At 38.8% G+C, this 25828-nt stretch overlaps 1 protein-coding gene across 2 annotated transcripts in view; it reads left to right on the top strand.

Annotated features, from left to right (window-relative positions):
• The window catches only part of RHOBTB1 (Rho related BTB domain containing 1), a 120227-nt gene that overhangs the window by 16018 nt on the left and 78381 nt on the right, over positions 1-25828 (top strand). The gene's annotated exons all lie outside the window — the stretch shown is intronic.

The following is a 25828-nucleotide window of genomic DNA, read 5'->3' as shown; positions in this document are numbered from 1 at the left end:
CCACCCACAAAATCATTTATTTCCACCCTTCATTGTATTTTACTTTTCTTTATATGTTCTAATACATGTTTAAAAGAAAAATTCTATATGTATAGCTGTGAATATTCATTAATACATTTCATTTATTCTAACAAATTAGGGAGGTGGGCATCTCTGAATTTGTGGGTAGGCTGAAGTAGTTCAAACAAACGTGGCCTTTATTCTTTAAACTACATATAGTAACTCCAACAAAACATTACAAAGTAGAAATCCTTAAGGAGACCTGTAATAATAAATCATATGAACATTTTGTTATTAGCATATAGATTGGATGTATGTAGGAGCTTGTAAAGTGCCTGAGGTTCACTGAAAATAGTTTATTCTGTGTCTAAAAAGTGTATGGAAGATTGAAAATAAATGTTTAAAACACCATATATTATCTACCTATAAATAACGTGTCTGCAAAAGCAAAGGTAAACGTCAGCCCAGCTCATGAAAAAATTATCAAAAGATTTTAAATTTATTGAAGCCATAAATTAATGAGATATTACCATATGTGCATAAATAACTTAAAGAATAAAATTTGCTGATCCTTCTCTCATATGGATATTTGTGCTAATGAATCAGGATCCTATTTACTCTATTAGTCCCCAAAGTAATTGCTTATTTGAAGAAGTTCTGTCTTATGGGTTTTCAGTTAATTAAATCCATTTGCATTTTATGCACACATTTTAAATTCTCAAGTCCTATTTTTCATAAGCCAGATTCAAATATGTTCATGTAATAATACCTCTCATTAAGGCATTAGTCTTTCATTTTTAAAGGAACTTTCAGAATAGCCATATGCATAAAATGCTTATTAATGAAATCTAATCAATATTTTAGAAAAGTCAACCCATTAAATTATTTTTTTAGTTTAAATTTTCCTATTTGTAATGGTGATTACTATGCTGAACATACTTCCCATTTCTAATTTTTCAGTTAGCTTAATTTATTCAACAATTTTTTTTTTTGCTTTGATTTTGCATGGCAGTTTTTAACTTCTAATATGCCTTTAGAATTACAAGCAACCTTTTCCCAAAGAGTTGGTCTTTCAAGGTATGTGCATATTAACTGATTGATCTTGCCAGCCCAGTTGGGAGATCACTAAAACACGAAGCAAAACTTTTCTAATACTGAAGAACAATTCACAAAGTTAACAAAGTATAACAATTCACAAAGTTAGGGATATTTTTAAAAGTGTCATTTTCTCCCAGTTTTCAAATATTTGAGAAGTTGTGAATTAAATACTCAAGTGATAAAAATTGTGAATACCTTCGTTAGATCCAAACTGCCCTGGCTTGGAAGCTTGAAAAAGCTACTGAATTTAGGAGAGTAGAGGAAGTAAACAGAAGAGGGGTCAGGAAGAGCCATGAGATCCATGCCATGGGCCCAGGATCTAAAACCAAGGCGTGTGGCAAGGCCAGATGCTGGGAGAGGTACCCAGGGGGGCACAGTCTGGAGAGCCGACTTGAAAACCAGTTTTGAAATCCCGCCTAACTGAACTATCTCTAGGTGGTTATTAGAGGTTTATCTAGCTTACAGTTTATCTAGGCTTAGTAGTTCCTCTGTGCAAAAAAATGTACGTAATGCAGAGTCTGGATACATTTAGGTTCCAATTTCAGCCTAAGATTACATTTGAATCAAAAAAAGAATGGAGTGTCCAAATGGAGAAAAAAGAAGAGGAAGCAAGGGAGGGAGGGAAAGAGGAAGGATATCCTGAAGCCAGAATGCGTAGGAGTTGTTTTGACCTTTTTGGCAATATTGGACAATAATGTACTTTTGTTAACCTCTTAACATGCGATAAAAGTAGAAAATGGAAAACATTTTTGATACGCTGAAAAACTCATACACTTTATAATAAAATAAACAAATTTCATTCAATTAAGTCTTATTAATTCATTGAAGCAATGATCTATGTAAAGTGTAATGCCAGTTTCTTGGTAACTGAAATCGCCCTAAGGAAGCATTTCTTCTCATTTAGACGAAGTAGGAATAAAGCACTTGTATTACCACTTGTATAAATTTTTAATACTGAATAAAATATTAGTGTTTAGTGTAATATTGATTCTCAACATAATACTCCTCCATAATAGCATGCTAATAGGTTAGAATTAAATCAGACAGATTCAAAAACCCTGAGAACAGACCATCTAACACTTGTAATTTTTTTTCATTCATTTCCAGAATTCCAATTAAAATGGAATTAATCTGCCAAATAAAAGGCCATGGTACAATAAAAGTTCCGTGTACTAGGTCATGTGCACGTCTTCCTCCTTCCCGGGGCTGCACCCCCACAATGAGATCTAGAAGAGAGGGGGGTGGCAGAGGGCACATCATGACTTGTGGGTTCCAGCCACACCTAACAGCCTTCAAAAGAGGCAGGCAGTCTCTGTGCCTTCCAGCTCTGTCATTTCCTACCTGTGAGACCTGAGGCATTTTACCTAAAACTCGGAGAGCCGCAGTTTCCTCACCAATTATATTACTAGTCTAATAGTACTAACCTCCTGGAGTTGTTGAGGAGGTAAAACAGAGGTTCGTTGCAACTAGGGGTGATTTTTTTCTCCACCAGGAGACATTAAGTAATGTCTGGAGATAGTTTTGGCTGTCACAGCTGGAGGCAGTGGGCATGATACGGGCGTCTGGGGAGTCGAAGCCAGGGATGCTGCTATTCAAGATGCACAGGACAGCGCCCCCCCCCCCCCCCCGCCGCCCAATAACAAAGAGTCCTCTGGTCCAAAAGGTCAATAGTACCAAGACTGAGAAACCCTGAAGTACAGTGACGTCATGTCTGTAATAGCATAATGTCTGATACACAGGAGGCCCTCGGAAAATACTTGTAGAATTACATTGTTATTGTTGTCATTATTTGTTTGACAAGGAACTCCGAATCACCCTCATGGTATCAGGACTGAGTCCTTCAAGCAATTCAGTAAGCCCACCGCAAGTGGAGTTGGTCATGCCTATCTGCTAGGTCATCTAGATGGACTGCTCAATTGTTAGGTGCCTCCAGGAATGGCCTGACCCACTTAATACTTGACTGGTCTGCCAAACTCATGGGCAGGATTGTACCAAAGTTCGTGGGCTATCATTTAATTTGTACCTTCTTAGAAATTAGAAAAAAATAGGAAGAGACAAATAAAAAGTAACCTACAGTACCAGGGGTCTATTCCTTTTTAACTCCTGCTGTTAGAAATGGCTCAGAAGTCTCCTGATGATCATTTACTTCACAAAATAAACTGATGTCTGGACAAATGGCTAGGAAATATGGTCTTCTGGTTAACATAAGATCTTGACTAAATCATACACAAATATTATCAATTTCAAAATGAATCCAATGCAACAAAATGGTTTTAGCTTCATGTTAAAACAGTTTAGAGAGGGAAAACTCTGGCTTAATGCAAGACTTTCAAGGTCAAACAAACCTGAGTTTGAATTTCAGCTTTATAATCTTCAAGCTGTGTGACCTTGAATAATTTGCCTTCTCTGAGCTCCGTTTCCTCATCTGCCTAATAGGCAGAAAATTATGTCGTAGGGTTGTTGAGAGAATTAAATGATACAGCATTTGACATATGTTCGAAGTGAAAAAAATGGTACTTATTGCTTCTTCTGGAGACCCTGCATTGCCTTGGGGTTCTTATCACAGCTGTTGGTTCTCCTCATAAGAATGGCAACTATATGTAGGTACTTTTTATTAACAGAGGAAGCTCAAAATACATCCATTACCTCAATGAACAAAAAATCTGAGACTTACTTCAATAACAGTGATTTAAGAAGAAAAAAGAAAAGGTGCATATTATACCTGGAATTTCCCAGTGAGAATTTTTTTTCAAGGAAAAGGTGGATTTCCTAAATTAAAGAATGAATGATGTGCACATCTTTCTGGCAAATTTTAATATAGTTGATAATCCACTTTTTAATTAGCCACCTAATTATAATTCAATAGAAATTTCCCTAGGTGAATGTAGTAACCTACTTCAGAGAGAGAAATGGAGCTCTGAGTGAGCGCTCCTACTGTGAATTTTGACACTTTTTTAGGTTCAATTTGTTCTATGCCTAACTGGCCCAGGAGAGATCGGGAGAGCTCTATTTCGTAACCTAATAATTCTGACTGCCAGGAAAGTTGACTATCAGGCTAAATTCACCTTTTATTAGTATTTTTATTTTTCTCTTTTCTTTGTTCCCTAGAGAAGACCCAACTCTCTGTTTTTATCTTTCCATCATTCAAATGTTTTAAATTTGAAAGTAAAAACATTCATGTGTAATCCACACTCTGGCTCCCTTCATTTTCTTGGCAGTTTGCTTTGTTCTTAACTCAAGGTTCCCTTACTTCCAACTCCTGAGAAGCAAGGGACTGAAAGGCATGTGAGGAGACCATCTCAATGTCATAATCCACACTTGCTTAATTCCACAACCCAGACCATGCCAAGGAGGGAGATTTTTTAATCTATTAATTAGCAATAGATGTTTGAATTTCCCAAACCCTCATGGCTATTTTTTATCATTAGTTGCTTATGACCTTAGTTTAAAATGTTTTCACACTCACCAATTGGTCTTGTAGAAATGAAATTGATTGCTTGATTGAATTCTCTCTTCCAACCAGTTTTAGCTTTGTGTAGTTACAACTCCAGTATGTTTGCATATAATTATAAACTATGGTCTCTCATTAATTTCTGGCTCATATCCATTAAACATAGGCAGAGAGGAGAGGTGAACTGTTCGTTTTAATTAATTGATCTCCTTGCTTTCACCCTTGCCTCCTGCAGTCTATTTTCAATAAAGTATGAGTCAGATGATTTTGTTCCTTGACTCAAAACTCTCTAGTACATCCATTTCAATCAGATTAAAAGCTAGAGCCTAACAATGGTCCTCAAGGCCGTATATGCTTTAGCCCACCATGACTACCATCTTCTGCCCCGACTCCCACATTCACTCCACTCCAATAACTCTGGTTTCCTTACAGTTCTGCCAATACACCAGACATGCCCCTGCCTCAGGGTCTTTGCACTTTCTACTTCCTGTCTGAGACAGTCTTCTCCAGGAATCCACATGATTTGCTTCTCTTCAAGTCTTTGCTCAAATGTCAACTTCTCAATAAGACCTCGACTGGCCACCCTTCTAAAAATGCAACCCCTGGGGCGCCTGGGTGGCTCAGACGGTTAAGTGTCTGCCTTTGGCTCAGGTCATGATCCCAGGGTCCTGGGATTGAGCCCTGCATCGGGCTCCCTGCTCAGCGGGAAGGCTGCTTCTCCATCTCTGACTCCCGCTGCTTCTGTTCCCTCTCTCGCTGTGTCTCTCTGTCAAATAAATAAATAAAATCTTTAAATAAATAAATAAATAAATAAATAATAAAATAAAAATGCAACCCCTTCCCACACTTAACCATTCCTTCCCTGATTTATTTTTCTCCATAATACTTGTCACCTTCTAATAATTTCTATAATTTACTCATTTATTTATTTTCTGTCTCCCTCCACTAGAATGTAAGTTTCATGAGGGCAGCAATTTTTATGAGTTTTGATTGGTGTATCCCAAGCACCTACTCCAATGCCTGGTAGATACCAGGCACTTGATATATATTAATTAAACTGAACTGAAGTAGAATTACACACTTATTGACCTTATTGCATTTCCGTCAAAGCCTTAATTCACCTTCTGTTAGCCTTTATCTTCTGCTCTTCTGCCACTATAGCTCCTTTAGGAAAACTTTGATCCCCCAACTCCCAGTTGGATTTTGGAAATGGAAGAAACAGTTTCACTGTGTTTCCTTTTGATCACTGATAAGCTTTAACTGGAATAAGTTTGCATTTTAGCTATATTCCTTTCCTATTAGATGAGGAGATTGTTATCACCAAAATGGTGAACTGACAGGGATAAACTAGATTCCTGATCAGAATACTCCTGGGTGAATCCTGATCCAAAATAAAGGGGCAGGGGGAGAGAGATACAGATGGAAATGCTAAGCTCTATAAATAGCTAAATGAAAGAAAATATGGAGAATTACTTTTCTTTTTTTTTTAAGATTTTATTTATTTGACAGAGAGAGACACAGTGAGAGAGGGAACACAAGCAGGAGGAGTGGGAGAGGGAGAAGCAGGCTCCCGGCCGAGCAGGGAGCCCGTTGCGGGGCTCAATCCCAGCACCCTGGAATCATGACCTGAGCCGAAGGCAGACGCTTAATGACTGAGCCACCCAGGCGCCCCAAGAATTACTTTTCTTTGGACCTAGGTATACTTTTCCTAGCACACATGTTCCTAGCATAAATATTAGATCCTTAAACATGATTCAAGAAAATACATACTTCCTGATGACAAGAAAGCCATAAATATGGTTCATAACCAAAGATTAGTCACTGTTCATTATTGCTGGTGACACATGATACATCGGGGAGATTGGGCAATATTTCAGACATCTCCAGTCAGCCATTTATCATTTCATAGTGGAAGATGAGGAGGTATTTCTATATTAACAGCCCCTATAAAAGGAAGTGAGTGAAGAAACATCTGATGTGTTTTATCACTGAGAATCAAAGGGATATTGATAGTGTTAAAAATGTGCTGAGTAGATTATAGGTTTTGCACAAGTTGGTCTTCTAAACAGTTAAGACTCCTTTAAAAAACACAGTAGAAGCAGAAAGGAACTATGTGCTGTGTTGCTTAGTTCTCCCTCGTGTCCCTGAATGATATTTCTGGACTTGAGCTGAGAAACAGAAGTTTGATTTAAAGCCTGTAACGTTTTTGAGCAGCAAGATGGCCTCAAGACCCTGCAGCTTCGGGCCACGCTGCTGTCCCAGCACGGGATTACCCTGCGGTTATGCAAACTGCAGAGACCCAACGCACCCGCCCTGCACCCAGTCTAACAATGCTTCCCTATTTCAACCCATAATTTAGAATAAACCAAAGCACAGAGCACGTTAACAACGTCTGGCTGATTAAAAAATTCAAACCTATGTTCCCTTCGTAACTATTATGTCCGTGCAAGTGAAAGACATTTTGGGAGAGGACTTTATTTATTTATTTATTTTTTTTTTTTTTAAATAGGCTTTTTTTTTAAAGATTTTATTTATTTATTTGTGAGAGGGAGAATGAGAGAAAGCACATGAGAGGGCGGAGGGTCAGGGGGAGAAGCAGGCACCCCGCCAAGCCGGGAGCCCGATGCGGGACTCGATCCAGGGACTCCAGGATCATGACCTGAGCCGAAGGCAGTCGCTTAACCAACTGAGCCACCCAGGCGCCCTGGGAAAGGACTTTAAAAATGGGATCCGGGATGTGAATGGCCAAGAACTTTATCTTAGAAATGGTGGGAGCAAGCCACCAAAAAGTTTTCAACATAACCAATAACTTCTGCCATGCTTTGCAGATTTTCCGAAGACACATTAAACATTAAAGAGCCTCAGCTTGGTTTCGTGTATGCTTCAATAGGCAAAAAGATATATCTAATGCAGAGGGTGTTGAATCTGAATTAGTACAAATATTATTAATTTAATGTTCATACTGCATTTTATGGTTTGTAAACTGCTTAGCAATAATTTTATATATTTCCCCTTACAGCACCACTGTAAAATATATCAGCATTTTATTTTTCCCATTTTATAGATGAGGCAACCTTTAATAAGTGATCTATTTCTTTCCTGTGCATATTGGTTAACTGGTAAATGATTAATTTATGTCTGCATGAACTTCATCATGCAGGGTATTTATTTTAGTGTGAGTTGGTATTTATTTTACCCGCAAAGCATTACAGTATCCAATTATATATGCACGTTTTAAAGCAGTAAAAAGCAGCCACCAGTAGTTAATGCAACATTAAGTCAGAGATTTTAAATCCACAGTAAATTCTCAGTTAGGGTATTTAAATCAACCAGCCCTCTTCCTCCCCGATCTCATCCATGTGGGTAAGCAATGGCCCTTCTATAAAAGGACCATGTGGCACCCACCCAGTGACATGGAAAAGGCGTGTTGAGATTTTTCAGAGCTTAAAATCTTAACCGTCAAATAAAGAACCAAAAGGTTTATAATTACATTTGGCAAAAGTGGAAGAGTAAACAAATCCAATCATTGACACATCTGCCTGTGGAGTAACCTGCAGTTGTGGGCCATGGTTTCTTCCTCTCATTTCCTTGATCAGTTTTTGCATCACTAAGACGGTTGCTGTGGCTGCCAGCACGGAGAAGTAGGACCGCACAGGAGTGATACGTTAAGGTTTCATAAAAAGGATGCCATCCCTACAACTCTATCATTTGTATTATCTCTCCAAATTGCACTCTACTGAGTTGTCAGCAAAACTGCTTCTCAGTGGTTGCAAGATGGGAAGTCCAAGGTTCTCAAAACGCTCCCTAAGCACCGGGTCAGTAATACCCCTCTAATATCATTTCATACCTTAATCCTGTAGAGGACAAAGCACCAGAAAGTTCATTCATTCATAAGTCAAATGTTTTAATTAATTAGAAATATACTTTCTTTTCAGAGTAATTTATAATGTATAATTTTCCCTTGTTTATTGATCTCAAGACTCTTAAACTTAGCCAATAAAGCTAAGAATTTTTAAATTCATGGCAAAGATTCCAGCCCTAATTTCACATGCAGAAGTTTCTGATAAAGTCTAAATATTGGCATGTTAGCTGTCAAAGGCAGATGATTTAAAACGCATTGTGTATGTTGGGTACTTAAATGCTTCCAGAATCCAGAAATTGTCTCTTTCAAAATTAAAATGTACTTAAAGACCCAGGAAGTGATACCAATTTTGTGAAAATATTTTTATTATTAAAAATTTCATACATATTGAAATGTAAACTCCATCACATCAGATCTACCAGTAAGATAATATATTATGAAGTGATATTTTTTAATTTGTGTGATTTGCTATGGGGTCTTTTGAACAGCGTCCGCTTATCAGGGCACAGACGTTTTAAAAATAAATTTTTTAAAACAAGGAGCACTGGGGTGCCTGGGTGTCTCAGTCAGTTAAGTGTCTGCCTTCAGCTCAGGTCAGATCCCAGGGTCCTGGGATCAGCCCTGTGGGCCTTCCTGCTCGGCAGGGAGTCTGCTTGTCTCCCTCCCTCTTCCTCTCCGCCACCCCCTCCCCGGCTCGTGCTGTCTCTCACTCTCTCAAATAAATAGATAAAATCTTTTAAAAAAATTAATTAATTAATTAAAAATAAATAAATAAATAAAAGGAGATTAGTGCAGAGGAGTATCATTGAAATACTGTCCTCAGGCTTCCTACTTAGAGACCAGTTAGAAAAGGAATTCACACTCCAGTGTGCCACTTTCTAACTCAGAGTTAGATGCACTTGGCCCTTAAATGAGCACAGGGGATTATTTTCATATAATGAAAACTTATATATAAATTGGGAGATTTTAGCCATCTCCTCTGTTACAAAAATAGAAAAAAAAAAAGTGTAATCAAAAAAAATATTCCAAATACTAGCGTCTAAGTTAAATGTATGAAGTATAAAAATTTCATCCTTTTGGGCGCCTGGGTGGCTCAGTTGGTTAAGCGACTGCCTTCGGCTCAGGTCATGATCCTGGAGTCCCGCGATCGAGTCCCGCATCGGGCTCCCTGCTCGGCAGGGAGTCTGCCTCTCTCTCTGACCCTCCTCCCTCTCATGCTCTCTATCTCATTCTCTCTCTCATATAAATAAATAAAATCTTTAAAAAAAAAAAAATTTCATCCTTTTAAAAATCCTTCCAACTAATAAAACATCCAAATGAATGCTATCATAGCTTTCCTTACATGCCACAGTTCCAATATCTAATACCCCAAGGCTTTCCCCAGTCTGAGACTTTTCCAATGGCATTTATTATTCCCATTTACATTTATTTGACCCATATTGCAGCTTCTAAATTGGATATATCCTTTTCCCCTGAGAACTCGGTGTCCTCACATAGCCTGACAGGAGAACTGTGAATTTATATCACTTTCTGGTGCAACAATGAACTAAATGGGCAGAAGACCAGATAAGACTTCCTCACACCCCCTCGTTTTCCACCACCCCTCATAGAACATGAAATACAAGTGAGCATCCCATTAGTGTAAATGTTGAACTGGGCTTGATTCCCAGTTCTCAGTCTTGTAATCCCAGAATCCATTATTATGGTGTTCCTGTTTTCATTGATTGTCATCTCTTTATATAATTCTGTTAGCTTTTGCCAAAAAGAAACATTTCAAGGAGGGATTCTCATATGGAAAAACTGAAAAACAATGTTCACGCTAAGTAAAAGCACTTACTCTTTTTTAAAGAGAGAACTTTTCACCAAGTATCATGATCTTCCAGAACTGCATATATGGACAAGTTGCTGAAACTCAATCTTGCTTCCAGATAAAATCAACACAGCATTCACACAATTATTATCTAGCATTTCCTTGCAAACTAATAAAAAGTATTTCAGCTTAAAATTTCAGTGGTTAGTCCATACTTAACTTAGAAACTCTTACAAGTAAAAACTCTGATAAGTAAGCATTCTTGTCCATCAGAAGTTGGTACAGAAAAAGGAAATTCAAAGGGGCAAATATGGGAGGTGCCTTTCTAGCCCTAATGGGGTAAGAAGGTCCTGGCCCAAGATCATGGATCTCTAGACCATGCAGCAAAGGTATCCCTGAAGAGAGAAAAATCCATTAGGTTGTCATGGCTTTGAAACATCAGCCTTTACACTTTCCAGGTTATGAACCCAGATTCACTTGGTAATCAGTTCACTGATTAGACTTCTTCTTCCCAGGTACTTATATCTATATATCTATACCCACGGGGAGAAAATACAGCAATCCATCAATATAACTCATTAGCTTGATGGATATATTTCTTATTGTAAGTTAATATATTGGCATTTTGCTATAAAGAAGCTTTTTAATTAATGTAAATATTGTCAGTGACATCATTTTAAAATCATAAAACTCTCAGCCACACATACAGAGGTAGAAAAGTTTCATTTTTGGAACATGAGACTAAAGAGAGTCATCTCTCATCCATATTTGCTTTTAAAATATAGCCGCTTCCATACATGCTATCACAATGCCTTCCCCACCCCACAGGAAAGGGAACTGATGCGTGTAAGAAATGACAGGCTTACACACTCTCCTCAGAGAAATAAAGTTACCTGTGTAGGTTTACCCAGCCAGTCAGTAACAGAGATAAAACTCAGGTCTGACAAATGCCCCTTCAGCTAAACTTCTGTCTTTACTTAGAATCCACTAATAGCAACGCAGGCCCTAACTAGGAGGAGCCCATCAGTGTCCCCAGGCTGCTGGAGAATAAATACTGGTCCTGTTGGCTATTTCCTCTAAACAAGCCTAAACCCCAATCTCACGCCCAAGAAGTTGGTGTTCTGTCACTGTCACATTTATCTTCGTGGACATGTGGAGAAACCTTGTCTGATCATTTAGCTGTACATAGATTTTGGAGTCCGATTTTTAAATTAATGCAACACAAAGACATTCTTTCATAGTAAACTTTAAAAATTCATTGTATACTCCCTACCAGGGATCTGGAAAAACAAAGAGAAATGATCATTACTTTACCAAGCAGTTTCATAGCTGTCTTTCATTGTCTATTCATGTCTCTTTATTTGGTCTGGCTACATATTTAATTATGAGCCCAGTTCTCATTATTACATTTTCTTAATTGAAACACAGGTTTAATTGTTTCCAAGTATACATTTATAGTATTTACCTAAAACTAATCTGAAAAAATATCTTAAACCCTTTTATAATTGGAGCTGGTAGGGATAGAGGTGAGGGCACTCCTAACTAATTATGAGCTTAGTGATACACAGATGAAATATTTTGGATCTTGACCATGCGTGTTAGGTATTAGGAGTATTCTAGTTCTTGGGGCGCCTGAGTGGCTCAGACGGTTAAGTGTCTGCCTTCGGCTCAGGTCATGGATCCTGGAGTCCCAGGATTGAGTCCCGCATCGGGCTCCCTGCTCAGCGGGGAGTCTGCTTCTCCCTCTGACCCTCCCCCCTCTCATGCTCTCTCTCTCTCTCTCCCATTCTCTCTCTCAAATAAATAAATCTTTTTAAATAAATAAATAAATAAAAATAAAAAGGAATAGTATATTTCCTGTTATGAAGATGGATATAAAATTCTGGAGATGATGTTTTCATCTTAAAGAATCATAGATATCAACAGGTGTTTATTAGGTCAGTTTGATTTCATTTAATGAGGCCATCCTTCCATTTTCCAGTAAACTACTTTGCCTAAACTAGTTCCAACATTAAAACCTTTCTTTAAGGAAAGACCATCCCTGAAGACTGACACTGTATAACACAAACAGGAACTCATTGTAGTGTTTCGCGCACCTCCGCGATTTGAATAAATTCTTCCTAATATCTAAGTAAAGTCTCTCCCAAAATGTCCCATACCTTCTCCTCTGCAAGTCACATAGTACTAAGTCATTCTCCTTACTCTTGGTTTTTCATCCCTTTCATGCTTGGTTTGAATCCATATTCTCTCCCATTCTCCCAGGCCTCCTTTCTTTATGTGTTTCCTCGTGTTTGCAGAAGTCAGGGTTGTTTGTTTTGAGTACAAAATCCAAAGGGTGTTGCCCTCCTCACTATTGTGATGTTTCTATGATATAACCCCCTAAATAATTTTTTCAGATTTCTTTCAGAAATGAAGTATTTATTAAAAACAAAGGGCAAACAAAAGAGGGCTATATCAGACAAGGCTCAAACGCAGTTTATGCTGAAAATTTTCAAAAAAAGGATGATCACTTTTCTCTCTTGGATGCTGTTTTGAATGGAGACAGGAAGATGAACTAAATGACCTCTTGATGATCCCCCAGCCCTGTGATTTTGTGATAATCTTAGCTTCCAGCATCTCATTTTCTCTAAACACTAAAATCTAATCTGCCCCAAGATATGGGTTTTAACAGATGAAAACCTTTTAATGGAGGAAAGATTCTCCTTGTTTTCTTGGAAGTAATTTTCTTAACAATTGCTTACATTTATATTCAGGGCAGCCTATATTGAATCATTAAATCCAAAGAAAATCATAAAAGAAAAATTAGCAAACATATTATATAACGATATGCAATTTATTTCTTGACTTTTGCCTTTATTACTCTGCATTAGAAACATTTACTCCTATAGACATGGCTAAAGGATTCATGAACTCTACTTTCTTAAACCTAAAATCATTCTTGCTTTCTCTACCACAATTGTTTCTATTTAAAAAGGAGACCTGTGTTAACACCAGTAGACATTTTACTTCCAAACGAGGCTGCTTTCTGAGCAGGGTTGCCATAGAGCAAATTACATCTGACAAGGCTGTTTAGTAAAGATTAGCAATAGTTAGATTAAACAGACCTTGAGCCTGCCATTTAATCCCCGACTACTGGTTGTGTGCACTAAGCCAATGACGATACCTGGAGGCACAGCAATTAGGTTATTGGTTTTCATTACTTTTTAATCACCTGTTTTTGAACCAGTGGAAAACTTGAGATATGAAGTGAAAAACAGCCCTCTCACATATCAGACGGATGATCTCCTGGACTTTAGATTCAGGTGCTAATATTATTAATTATATTATCACTACTAATGATGATGTAAGAGAGTTCCATAAAAGCTAGCTGCCCGAAGCTAATCTCGGGCAGAGCTGTCCATAGATTATTTATGGTGAATCATCACAACAGTTCCCTGAAGTTCTACCAAAATAAAAATGGTGACTTATGCATATATTCTGGGACTTTTTTTCTGATATTGACTTGGAGCGTCCATGAATATTTTCACAATGAGTTGTTCAGCATTCAGTTGATTATTTTTTGTTGTTGTTTGGTCCAACTGCAGTTCGGGTGATATAGAATGAACACACAAAACCATAGCATTAATCTTGGACTGTAAAAGCCCTATTTGTATTGTGACACAAATATAAATGTAAAGCAAGCAGAAAAAATGCTATGTAAGCTCTTTTCTGAGCTTAGTATTGTTAGAAAATATTTAACTCTTGTGTTGTTTGGTAGTTTTTCTATTGTGTGTACCGCAAGTGCAGACAGAACTATACTAGACTCAAAAATGAGTCTGAAGTTTCATAGTGAACTCTTTTTATCAAAAATGTATTAGTTCCTCCAGTAAATGGGCAGCACCGAACTTTATACAATTACCAAGAACCAAGAAATACAGAATTCATTTTCAACGTGGACCTGAGTTGTACTGATCAGCAAATATTTGACATAAGGTGATAAAAAGGAAAACCCATATATTATCATCATCATATTCCTTGTCTCTTGAATAAATACATGTCTCATGGGTACAATGGTGGGTTTATATACCTAAAGAGGGTAGCATCTGGGTGTGCCGAATATAAGCTGTGACTACCACTCACATCACCTAAGCCCCACTGTCTTCAAACCCGGGAAGCATTCTTTATGCAACGTGCATAATTGGAATAGAACTGCCAACAACCACAACCTGTGTGTTTTCTTTATGATAGCAATGAGAGAAGGGGTGATATTGACTATTACAGGCAAATGACCTGCAGATCATGCAGCTGACCATGCCTTCTGCTAAATGACACACAGCAAGCTTCATCCATAGCACTGAATGAGCCCCTCGGCCAGATACCACTGGAGACCACACTGGAAATGCAGTTTCCAGGTGATGGCTTTACCCAGTCGGCCTTGTGTGTATCAAACAAGCAGTTGCCCTAGTTTTCCAATTCTTTCCTCACTGACATCAGAATTAGATTGTTAAAAATGTCTGAAGTCCTATAGTCTGCTCTCTAGGGCTTTCACTTGGGATGGAGGAAGGGATTATATGGTCTCAGTTGCTCCACTTCCCCAACTTCTAAAAGCACAACCTGAAAGTGACCAAAAAAGCTAAGTCAATGCCATTGTACAATACATGGTGAGCAAGTAGCTCTAGAACTAAAGACTCTTAAGGTTGGGAGGAACCTTAAACATCATAAATGACTACCCTACAACTCTTCTGATGACTGAAGGGATGTTGAAACACCACTGATGATAAGAATGAATCTCTTGGCCTCCCAACTTCAGACTGCCCTAGTTGATGGAAAGTCCTTACATTTACTATCCTGTGACTCCCTGTAAAACCCCCTTATTGGTCCTAGATGTAACCTTTGGGACTAATGAAATGTTTACATCCTCTTTGATACCCTAAGAAGCTCCTTTCCAGTGTTTCCTCATTCTCTCTGGTTTCCTTCCTAAATGCCCTAGTCACTTTCCTCTGAACGTGGTCTGATTTTTTGACATTTTTCAGAGTATGATCTGACTTGCACAGGATAAAATACAATTAGCAGTAGCCTTATTCCAAGTACTGGCTTGCTGTTAATACTGAATTTGCTTTTGTGGCAACTATATCAGAGTGATACTTGAAATTCCTAAGTGCTTCTAAGCTAAGTCACATGCACCCCATCCTCTACCCGTGTACTTGGGTTTTTGTCTCTTTGCTTTGGACCATCATAGTTGACTTGACATTTATTTCCATTAATGTTACCTCACCAAATTTGTTCCATCCCACCAACTTGATTTTTTTTTCATTTGGAATGGAGAAAGTATTCTACTCCTATCATCTCACTTGTTCACTATATAAAATCCTAACTTGTGTCATCAGTAAATCTGACTAGCATGTTCTCTATTAATTTAAATACCTGATCTTTTTAAATGTTGACAATAAGAGGACTGAGGCATCACCATTTGAAATGTCCTTCCAGACAGCCATTGACCATTCATTTCTACCCTCTAGGTGTGGCTATTTAACAAATTGCCAGCACCCTGGATTTCTAGCTCATATGTCTTCATCTTAGTCCCCGGATGCCCTGCAATGCCTCAGCAGATTATCCTGCAGAAATCCAGTTACACTAGTTATCCCCATCGGTTCGTCCATTAACCCTTTCAGAGAAGGAAATGGTGTTCATTATCTATGTGATCTTGTTTCTGTACCATGGTGAATCATTTGGAATCTAGCTGTGAGCCTTACCACAGTGATTTGAGGTTCACTGATATGAGGTTTTAAGAAACTGCCCCCCCCTTTTAGAAATCAGATCCACATTTGCTGATCCTCTGCTTCTGCTAATTTGCCAACCTCCACTTCTCCTGTTTTCTGCAGTCCCTCAAAATGGTCAGCGGAGGTTTCGCAGGTTTCATTTGCTACAGGGATCTCAGCTTATTCGTTGTCCCTAGAACCCAGCACAGTGTCTAGAACATAAGAGGCATCCTACTATTTTCAAGAATCAAAACACTCAAAACTTGGTATTTTGGTGGTTATATTCATGTTTTAAAACTCTGAAATAGGGGGCACTTGGTGGCTTAGTCAGTTAAGCATCTGACTCTTGATTTCAGCTCAGGTCATGATCTCAGGGTCATGAGATCAAGCCTTTCATCAGGCTCTGTGCTCAGCGTGGAGTCTGCTTGTCCCGCTCCCTCTTCTCCCACCCTCACCACTCTCTCTCTCTCAAATAAATAAATAAATAAAATCTTTTTGAGGAAAAATAAAACTCTGAAATAGGAATCATGTATGTCTGAAGATTATATTCATTTATACATTACATTAGAATTTTGAATTGAACCGAGAACACCCTCACAACTGATCACATGCCACACTTACTGAACACCCTTCTGAATTTTCTTCCCGTGGTTGTAAATGACATTTCTCAGGTTTCCAGAAAGACGATTTGTTTTTCACCTGGAGACATTTGGGCACTAGTATTCCTGCTGAGGCCCAGAGGGAGCCGTATTTGAATTATTTGGGGGTGGGGAGAGGGAAATCGGTAGAGACACTTAAGAGTATAAGAGGAAGATGGATCAGGGCTTTGGAGAAGGGAGCTATGTTTCCAAGTGGGTCCCTTGAGGCCTCATCCCTCTGTTCCCCTAGCACTGCTCCCTTTTTCTGTTCTTCTGCTCTCTGTTTTTCCTCCAGGGCCAAGTTCCCTTAGGACCTGGCCCATCCTCCACTAGCACAACATAACCTACACGTCTCCTTTTATCAGACTCCTTAAGGAAATTTAAGCCAGAAGGAAAGGAGAATTTCAGGTGGAACAAGCTTATTAAGTAGGCGATGATGACCAAATCTCATATTTCAATAAAGTCCTGATAATTAATTGAGATTACTCAAAAGAATTATAGAAACACCAACATTGTCTCTTTGCCCCAAGGTTGCAGTCACTTCTAAGGGATTAAAAAAGAGTGATGTGCAGGGACACAGCTCCCAGCGTTGAGAATCCTTGAAGACATCTAGAATGTCAGCAACCTCTTACCCTCTCTCAACTCACCTTCTATTCCCTCTCAGCAACAGCAGTCTATCATTTCCAGTCTCTCCTTGACACGGACAAAGAAAACAGAAGTCTTACGATTCTGTTCTCTTTCTGATCCATCAGTGTCTCCATCATCTCTAAGCTGCAGGTCCATCTTTTATTGGAACAGTGTGCTCCCTGAGCTTTAAAAAGCAAACAAGCAAACACAAAACAACAACAACAAAGCAAACCAACAGAAACCATATGTATCCTGACGTTCTTTTCAATAGGTCTCAGGTCATCTGTGGGTTTCCCTCTATATTTGCTGTCCTCCTCTGGACAACTCTTCACCTGGCTTTTCCCAAAGCCAATTCAAAGCATTCAAGCCTCTGATCAAGACTGGCCATTTTCTCAAAGAGGCCTCCCTGACCATCCTGTGTGAGGCAACCACACTGCGTTGCTCCTTCTCCCCTACTCAGCCTGATTTCTCTTAAAAGCACCACTGCTGCTTGGAATTAATGATGCACTTTGTTTATCTGTCCTTCTCCCCCACTAGAGCATAAGCCCTCTACGAACAAGGACTTGGCCTTGTTCATATCAGTGTCCCCAGTGCCCAGAACAGTGCTGCTACACCGAAGTTTCTCAGTAAACATATGCCCAAGGAATGAAGTGACAGAAATACACAGAAACTAGAAAAAACATAAGAACCACCAGAGTGATTTCTTCTTTATATTCTCCAACTTTCTTTCACTTCCAGATTATGTGCCACTAATTTCTCTAGGGTAGAAATGGCTTGTTTTAAAGTAAACCTTATTTTGTAGATTATAATAGAATTGCTTTGATCATCTGAAAATCATTCTATAGACAAGTTGAAAATATAGAAAGGTAAAATTTAAGAGAAACTACTCATAATCCTAATACTAGAGGAAACTGGTCTTAAGAGTTTGGGGGTATGTTTAGAATTTCTGCAAACTCCTTAATATTTTCAAGGCATTTTCCCTTTCAAATTCTTATGCCGTAGAATTCTTCTAATCTGTTCCCTGAACTTTTAAAAATCTGTTCTCATAAATTTGCCATATTTTTCTGATATTTTTCAGACTTTCGATCCCCATCAGTTTTTAAAACTATATTTTTATTGTTTCTATAAAATTCCTGTTACTGCCACATGGCCAACAGTTTCCCCCTTATAAGTTAGAATTTGATTTTTCCAAAATATCACTTCCCTCATTTATTTTCTCAAATTTTTAGACAATAAAATTGCCAAAAAGGCAGGTCAATAACCTAGCAGAAGTCCTGAGTTTAAATGAAAATGAACTCCAGGATTGCTGGCTAGAGACTACCATCACTACGGTATCTCACAAAAAACACTTGTCTCATTTGGTCGTAAGACTAGTCTACCATCATGGATATACCATAAGAATTAAGGTAGCGGGAAAATACTCAAAAAAAGTCAAAAATCCACATGTAACTTCTGACTCCCCAAAAATGTAACTACGTATAGCCTACTGCTGACTGGAAGCCTTACCAATAACATGGTCAAGGAACACGTATTTTGTACGTTATAGTTATTATATACTATACTCTTAAAATAAAGTGAGCTAGGGAGAAGGAAATGTTATGAAGAAAATCATATGGAAGAGAAAATACATTTACTGTACTGTATTTACCCCCCACCCAAAAAAAATCCATGTTTAAGTGGACGCATGCAGTTCAAACTTGTGTTGTCCATTGTATACTACTGAGGTAAAGCACACCGATTAATTATTTTACAAAGAGTTACCGAACACCTATTAGGTGCCAGGTGCTATGCTAGGCACATAAGCAGAAAGGAATCCTAATGTCAAGGACACAGACACACTTGGTTTTAAATCTCTATTATGTGCTAGCTGAGAAATTGCTGAATAATTTACTTCATCTATAAACTGAGAATAATAACACAGACTTAAAGGATGACTATTAGGCTCGAGAAATTAAATCATCCAAGGTACTATAATCCAAAGATGAGCAAAATTCCCCTATTCTCAAGATACCAGAAGTCTAGTACATAATATACATAAAAACTGATCATTTCAATACTTGCTGAATACAGGGACATCTGGGTGCTCAGTCGGTTAGGCGTCTGCCTTCAGCTCAGGTCATGATCCCAGGGTCCTGGGATCGAGTCCCGCATCGGGCTCCCTGCTCAGCGGGGCGCCTGCTTCTCCCTCTGCCCGCCTGTGTTCCTCCTCTCGCTCACTCTCTCTCTCTCTGGTAAATAAATGAAAAAATCTTTAAAAAAAAAAAAAACTTGCTGAATACAATTAAATACAAGGCAAAATGTGATAGTGTAGTACTGAATGGTACACTCCTTTGTACACCTAGAATCCTTAACGTAGCATCTTACCAGTATTGGAGTACTCAACAAATGTCAAATACATGACAGAGATGTTTTATAAGTAATTCTTCCACCATATTGCCCTAAAATGATGAAATTCTCTCGTAAAGCAAAATACTTACTTCTGGAAATTTCATTTTAGTATTAATCATATCAATTCTCCTTTAAATTTTAGAAATGAAAGAGCAGATTAATTTCTGCCTATAAAGTAGGACTATCATAGATATTATCCCCAGTTTTTCAAGTTTTATATAAAGAAGTTTGAATGACCTGAGGGAATTTTAAATTGGGCCTGCCATGTAAAAATCACAAGTTGATCTTTGCTCTTCACTTCAAATTAGTAAAGCTTCTTTGTCCAGAAATAAGTAACAATTTCACAACTTTGGAAGTGTTTACAACATTTTCCTCTGTACAAACTAACTTTAAAAAGAAGGGCTGAAGGAGCTGAGGTTTCTGGTTTCTGAGGCATTGAAACCTAAAAGCTGCAAGTATAAACAGTGACTAACATGTTAGTCACAGTAAGCAGCTGTTTCTTAACAGGACAAGAAATAACATGTTTAGACTGCTGCAGGAAAATTAGGAGAGAAAAAAGAAAGAATTTCTTATCTGCTGAAAGTAACTCTAACTCAGGTGATCCTAGAAGAGCATGCAACGTGAAAATCTTTTTAGGATTATACAGCTATCCTTGAAGTTATTTTAATTAGTTTTTAATTATGTCTTCCTTAATAAAAAGGAGATGATTTTCCAAGGTCTTCTCAAATTTCTGGTAGCTGAAGAGACTTTGCTTATTTTCCATGTGTCCCCTAGAGGGCAGCGGTGGCCCAGACAGGAAAGGATTTTCAGTCAGTCTTGGATCTCCTCTGGCACCAGCCTTTACTCCAGTCTCTTTACCATTCCTCACAGACCTGTCTTCTGTAAGCAAGTTGGCAGTGTTTATTTCTGAGTACCTAACTAGCAAAATCATTACGTATTAGAAAAGACATTGCATGAAGTATATTTTCACACAAACTGAAAGAAAAGAAAGGGTCTATGTCCCTTAACACACAAACACAGCCTAACTGGTCCTTCAGTGCATCTTTCAGAGTAGGCAATGGCTTGAGACAGTTGGGAAAAAATTATGAGATGTATCAAAGCAAAGAAATCAAAGTTGGTTTTTTTTCCTTTAGTTGGTTTGAAACAAACCATAGTATTACTGGATGCCTATTCATTTATTTACTCAGGAGTTACCTAATGCGTAAGAGCCATGTATCAGATGCTGCATTTAGTAATGTGTGGAACAGAGAAACTACTGCAGGGAACTTATCATTAAGAAAGGGATACTAAGGGGCGCCTGGGTGCTCAGTCGTTAAGCGTCTGCCTTCGGCTCAGGTCATGATCCCAGGGTCCTGGGATCGAGCCCCGCATCGAGCCCCGCTTCAGGCTCCCTGCTCTGCGGGAAGCCTGCTTCTCCCTCTCCCACTCCCCTCTGCTTGTGTTCCCTCTCTCGCTGTCTCTCTCTCTGTCAAATAAATAAATAAAATCTTTTTTAAAAAAAAGGGGGGGATACTAAATTACATGATACGGGGAAGGATGACACAGGGATGTACCTAACTAGCTACCAAATGTGGTAGCAGTGTAATTTAACAATCTTTGCTCCTTTTATACATGTTCTGGATTTCTTTTGGAGGCCCACAGGTCTAAAGAAACCCTTGTCCTGTTCCAACAGAACACATAACTTTATATTTCAAAGGTGATGACCAACCACAGGCAGCTTCCTAAATAGGGAGAGAGAGCCTGAGTGTGCACTTTTCTGATGCTGAGGTTTTCTTTTTTAGTTAATGCTGCTGTTTAAATATTTTATTCTGCTCAGAGACACTTTTACGCAAAGGGTGCAACTTTCAAAAGAGACTTTTTGCAAGGTTGCCCTAAAAGCCTCTTATAATACCTGTGAATTTATCTTCTGGGATCTCTTTTATTGTATTCGGATTATTTGCTGATTAAACTTCTTTATTCACTTTCATCTTGTGAAATGGGGAGCAACATGCACCTCAAGTATGTGAAGAAAAAGATTAATAATGTCAGAATTATAATTTAGTCAATATTTGCTGAGCCATTTGGGTTTTCTGTATGGAGCAGAGGTACTGAAACTGGTCTATCTATACAGCAGTGAGTGGCCCTGAGAACTTCCTGCCATAACTTTTAGTCAAACCAAATGGTGTGGTTTGTTTATGAGATTGCTTGTTTATGCAGATCACTCTGACTGGAAATTATACATATTTGCGATGTTTCCTGGGAGAATTCTGCCATCTATCCATACCTATGGTCTGCATTACAACCAGAACTTTATCGAGATGTTAGAAAATGGACTTTCAGTCCTAATAATATGTCTGATGATCATTTATGATGTTCTAACTCTAGATTAAGAATGACATATTTGTTTAAGTACATTGAAACTGGTGGATGGTTTAAGTGACATTGCTTTGAAGAGGTAAAGTAAGAGGATCATAGTACTGTGTGAGTTAGGTTGATGAAGCCAGGACCAATGCAGGAAGGGAATAAAATTGTTATAACTGGACCAGGAACCCATAGCATATTTAAAACTATTTCTGTTTGCCCAGAACTGACTAAGCCAACTGTTATTTCCAGAGCTATTATATATCATCTTAAGACCTTATCAAAGGACAGATAAGTTTCTAAATACTTGTCAAGTAGAAAACTTCTTTAGAGGGTGCCTGGGTGGCTCAGTCGTTAAGCGTCTGCCTTCGGCTCAGGTCATGATCCCAGGGTCCTGGGATCAAGCCCCACATCGGGCTCCCTGCTCAGCGGGAAGCCTGCTTCTCCCTCTCCCACTCCCCCGCTTGTGCTCCTGCTCTCTCTCTCTCTCTCTGTCAAATAAATAAAATCTTTTTTAAAAAAAAAGAAAACTTCTTTAGGAGAAAACAGAAAATTATAACTGTTTGAAAAAGATCTAGACATTTACACTAGACATTTTATGAGGAGGAGAAAAAGCACTATATAATTTGCTTCTTCCCGAGGGTGTGGAAATTTCCCAAAAGGAAAAAAAAAATTGTTTGTAGAAAGAGTAGGTGTAAGAGCCAATTTAGACTCCTAACTTTACTTTGCATTTGCAGTTTGAGAGGAGTCTATAAAATGGCTACTGGTAAACTAATCATTCCTCTTTCCTCTACTCTGTATGCTTATGTTTAGGAACACATAACCATTGTGTATATTTTGACATATTATGGGTTGTAGGAAAGTGTCTCCTTTGTCTCTTGGGAAGAGTTATACTGGATGCCTGAGATAACCAGATGATTTTCATGTTGGTTCCAACAAGAATTAGACCACTAACTGCATTCACAGTAGTCCTACCCTTGGATCTTGGGTGCAGAAAAATGGTCAGTTCCTTTAAAAAATTATAAATGATCACTACATTGAATGGCACTGCAATAACATATTTCTAGAATAACCTATCTTGCTTAGAATATACAGCTTGTAAAAGCAGTTGCACACAGACAGTGCATTTGAACTCATGCTGATCCTAGGTGGGGTTAGTTAAGTCCATTCCAGACATTTCTAAGAATTAGGAGCTTGGGGGAGTTTCCCAAGATCACATAGCTAGAAAACAGCTGAGCCCTTTCTCAGGCAAGGTCTCCTCACTCTGAGTCTAGATCCACAGGACGTTCCAGTGAAGCTGTGTTTATACCACATGGTCGCATTCATTTTCTTACAAGGCAGCCTGCTTATATGTTGATGTAACATACACACAGGGGTGCTGTTACTATGTGCAGGCAACGGACGGGTCTCCTTTTTAGGGAGGAGGAAGCAGAGCCCCACGAGGCTAAACGATGCATCCAGAATCACACAGCCAGTGAGCGGTGGGGTCGGGGTTCTGATCCAGGTGTGTCCAACTCCGTAGCCACACCACGGCCAGAAAAGCACTTTTCTTTCCAGCGCCATTACTGTTCTAATCTGGGCTTTTCAGTCCCCTAACTGTTCTACTTTAAAACTCTGTCAGGCAGTTCCATGCTAACTTTTGCCTCACTACTATATATTTTCACTGAATCCAAGCCTTCCTATCTGCCCCAAAGTGGCATGGCCCAGTGCCCCCTGAGCATCAACGGGGGACAACCGAAATAACCCAGGAAGCCCGAGGGCCCTTTAAGAATGGCAGCTGCCCTTCCCCATTCTTTGCTTGACTGAAGGGTTCTAAGAAAAAGAGGGTCTGAGTAAAGCACCCTTGACTCTCTGAGAACAGCACAGACTTATGACTCCCCTACCCACAAACCCAACCCCAAGTCAATTAAAAAAAAACAAAAAACAAAAAAAAAAACGAGGAAGGGCTACAGAAAGAAATTTGAAAAAGACTCCACAGTCCTGCTCTCAGCCCTGTGGACACGATGGGGACAGGGTGTCTTCCTGAAATGGCAAGTTCATGGGTGTTGGAAGGGATAAGTGATAGAGTAGAAGCTAGTGGTACCCGGGGGACAGGCCCGTGGAAGCCGCTGAGCCACCAGTACTGCCCAAAAGACCACAGAAAATGCCATCCAGCTGTAGTCATTACAAGTTCTTCATGACTTGGGCTACGATTGCCCATAAATAAGAAAGATCCAAAGTATGATAGGGCCATGATCCAAAAGGAGTATCATTTGAATCTCTCTTGTGAATATTTTCAGTTTGAATGTATGGTCCAAGCAAGTCGTTCAAACTCTCAGATGGATACTGTGAAAATAACTTTCAGCAAAAGCAGTCATTTATTTGATACAGTTTGTCAAGTTGCAAATGCAGATATTAAATTTCTAGTTCTCTAAGGGGGTACTCTGTTCCTGTGAGCAGCTTACTTACAACTGGCAAAAACCACATATCTGTCTATGGATGTCAAATTCTGTTGGATTACTTAGATAAACATACTATTTGATTAAATTCACCACCATAATCAATAGGGGGTTCTGGTTGTCACATTAATTACTTTCTATGGAAATTCTATGGATGCATCATTTAATTAGATTTTTCACTTAGTACTTATCAGAGTATAAGAAATGCCATCATAGTTTTTTGCACATGGTAATGAAATCATTGGTACATTACCAAGATTAAATCATGAAAGAATATCTACCCTTCTGTTTTCCTTCCTGCTAAAATTATCAAGCTTCTTACGGTACCACCTGTGATGACAGGCAGGCTACGCAGAGTTTCAAAGCTTTCCGCAACACCCACCAATCTCCATGTCAGAACAAATTAGTATTTCCATTCTACTGTTTATCATTATGGCATTTTAAAGGCTAATAGCTAATTCTTAAAAACATTAATAACATCTACTTTTATTGAGAGCTCAATATGTTCAGCGAACGTGTTAAGAGTTCCATTTATATGAGCGTATTGAATCTGCAGAGAAACACTTGGAGGTTTCTTTTCATTATACAGATGTAGAAACTGAGGCACAGGTCAGACAGATGGTAAAGGCTGGAGCCAGGATTGAAACCTAGATCTGACTTATTCTGTGGCCCACCTAGACTAATCCATGTATTTCACAGGTACAGAAACAGACCCAGAGGAGGAACCTGTCTTTCTGCAGGGCACATAGCTGGATAGTGGCGGACAAAGCTAGGACTCAGGTTTGCCCTGGTTATCTTTATTGCCATGAGCCATCACTAGAGGCCTGAGCTATTCAGCTTCTTCATTCTGTGTTATTTCTGCTTCGGCATACAGCAGCCAAGCTCAGAGACATGTAAACAGTATCCATTAGCACAGCTGCCTGTGATGTGTGGAGCAATCACATTTTTAATGGACTCTGTCTGAGTCCTGTGCTTGTCTGCATAGCTCTTAAAGAGGTCTGGAGTAAATCCATTGCTCACTTGGCAGTCAGCATTTGGCACAGTTCCTCAAATGGTAAAGGTGAATGTGGATTTTGCTTTCTCCTGTATCTCTGGAAACTTAGAGAATATCATCCTGTAGCTCCCCATTCCAAGGCCAAGCACTGTGATTGCTTCATAAAAAGTCTTCTATTCCAAACCACTGATCTGGCCATGCCATTCCCTGGCTTTAAATACTCAGATAAAAGGTTTTATCATGAATGGGGGTTGAATTTTATCAATTACTTTATCTGTATCTACTGAGATGATCATATAGTTTTATATTCTAGTAATATGGTGATTTACTTTATTTGGTTTTGAAACCAACCTTGCATTCCTGTCCACTTGGTCTTGATGTATTGTCCTTTGTTAAGTTGCTAGATTTGCTAATATTTTTTATTTGCTAATATTTTGTTCAGGA

The sequence above is a fragment of the Mirounga angustirostris genome, unplaced genomic scaffold (genome assembly GCF_029215605.1).
Source record: "Mirounga angustirostris isolate CCGP_5_RB_7025 unplaced genomic scaffold, mMirAng1.0.hap1 SCAF_6, whole genome shotgun sequence".
NCBI lineage: Eukaryota > Metazoa > Chordata > Mammalia > Carnivora > Phocidae > Mirounga > Mirounga angustirostris.
The sequence above is the reverse complement of the archived record's forward strand: the minus strand, read 5'-3'. Positions and strand labels throughout refer to the sequence as shown.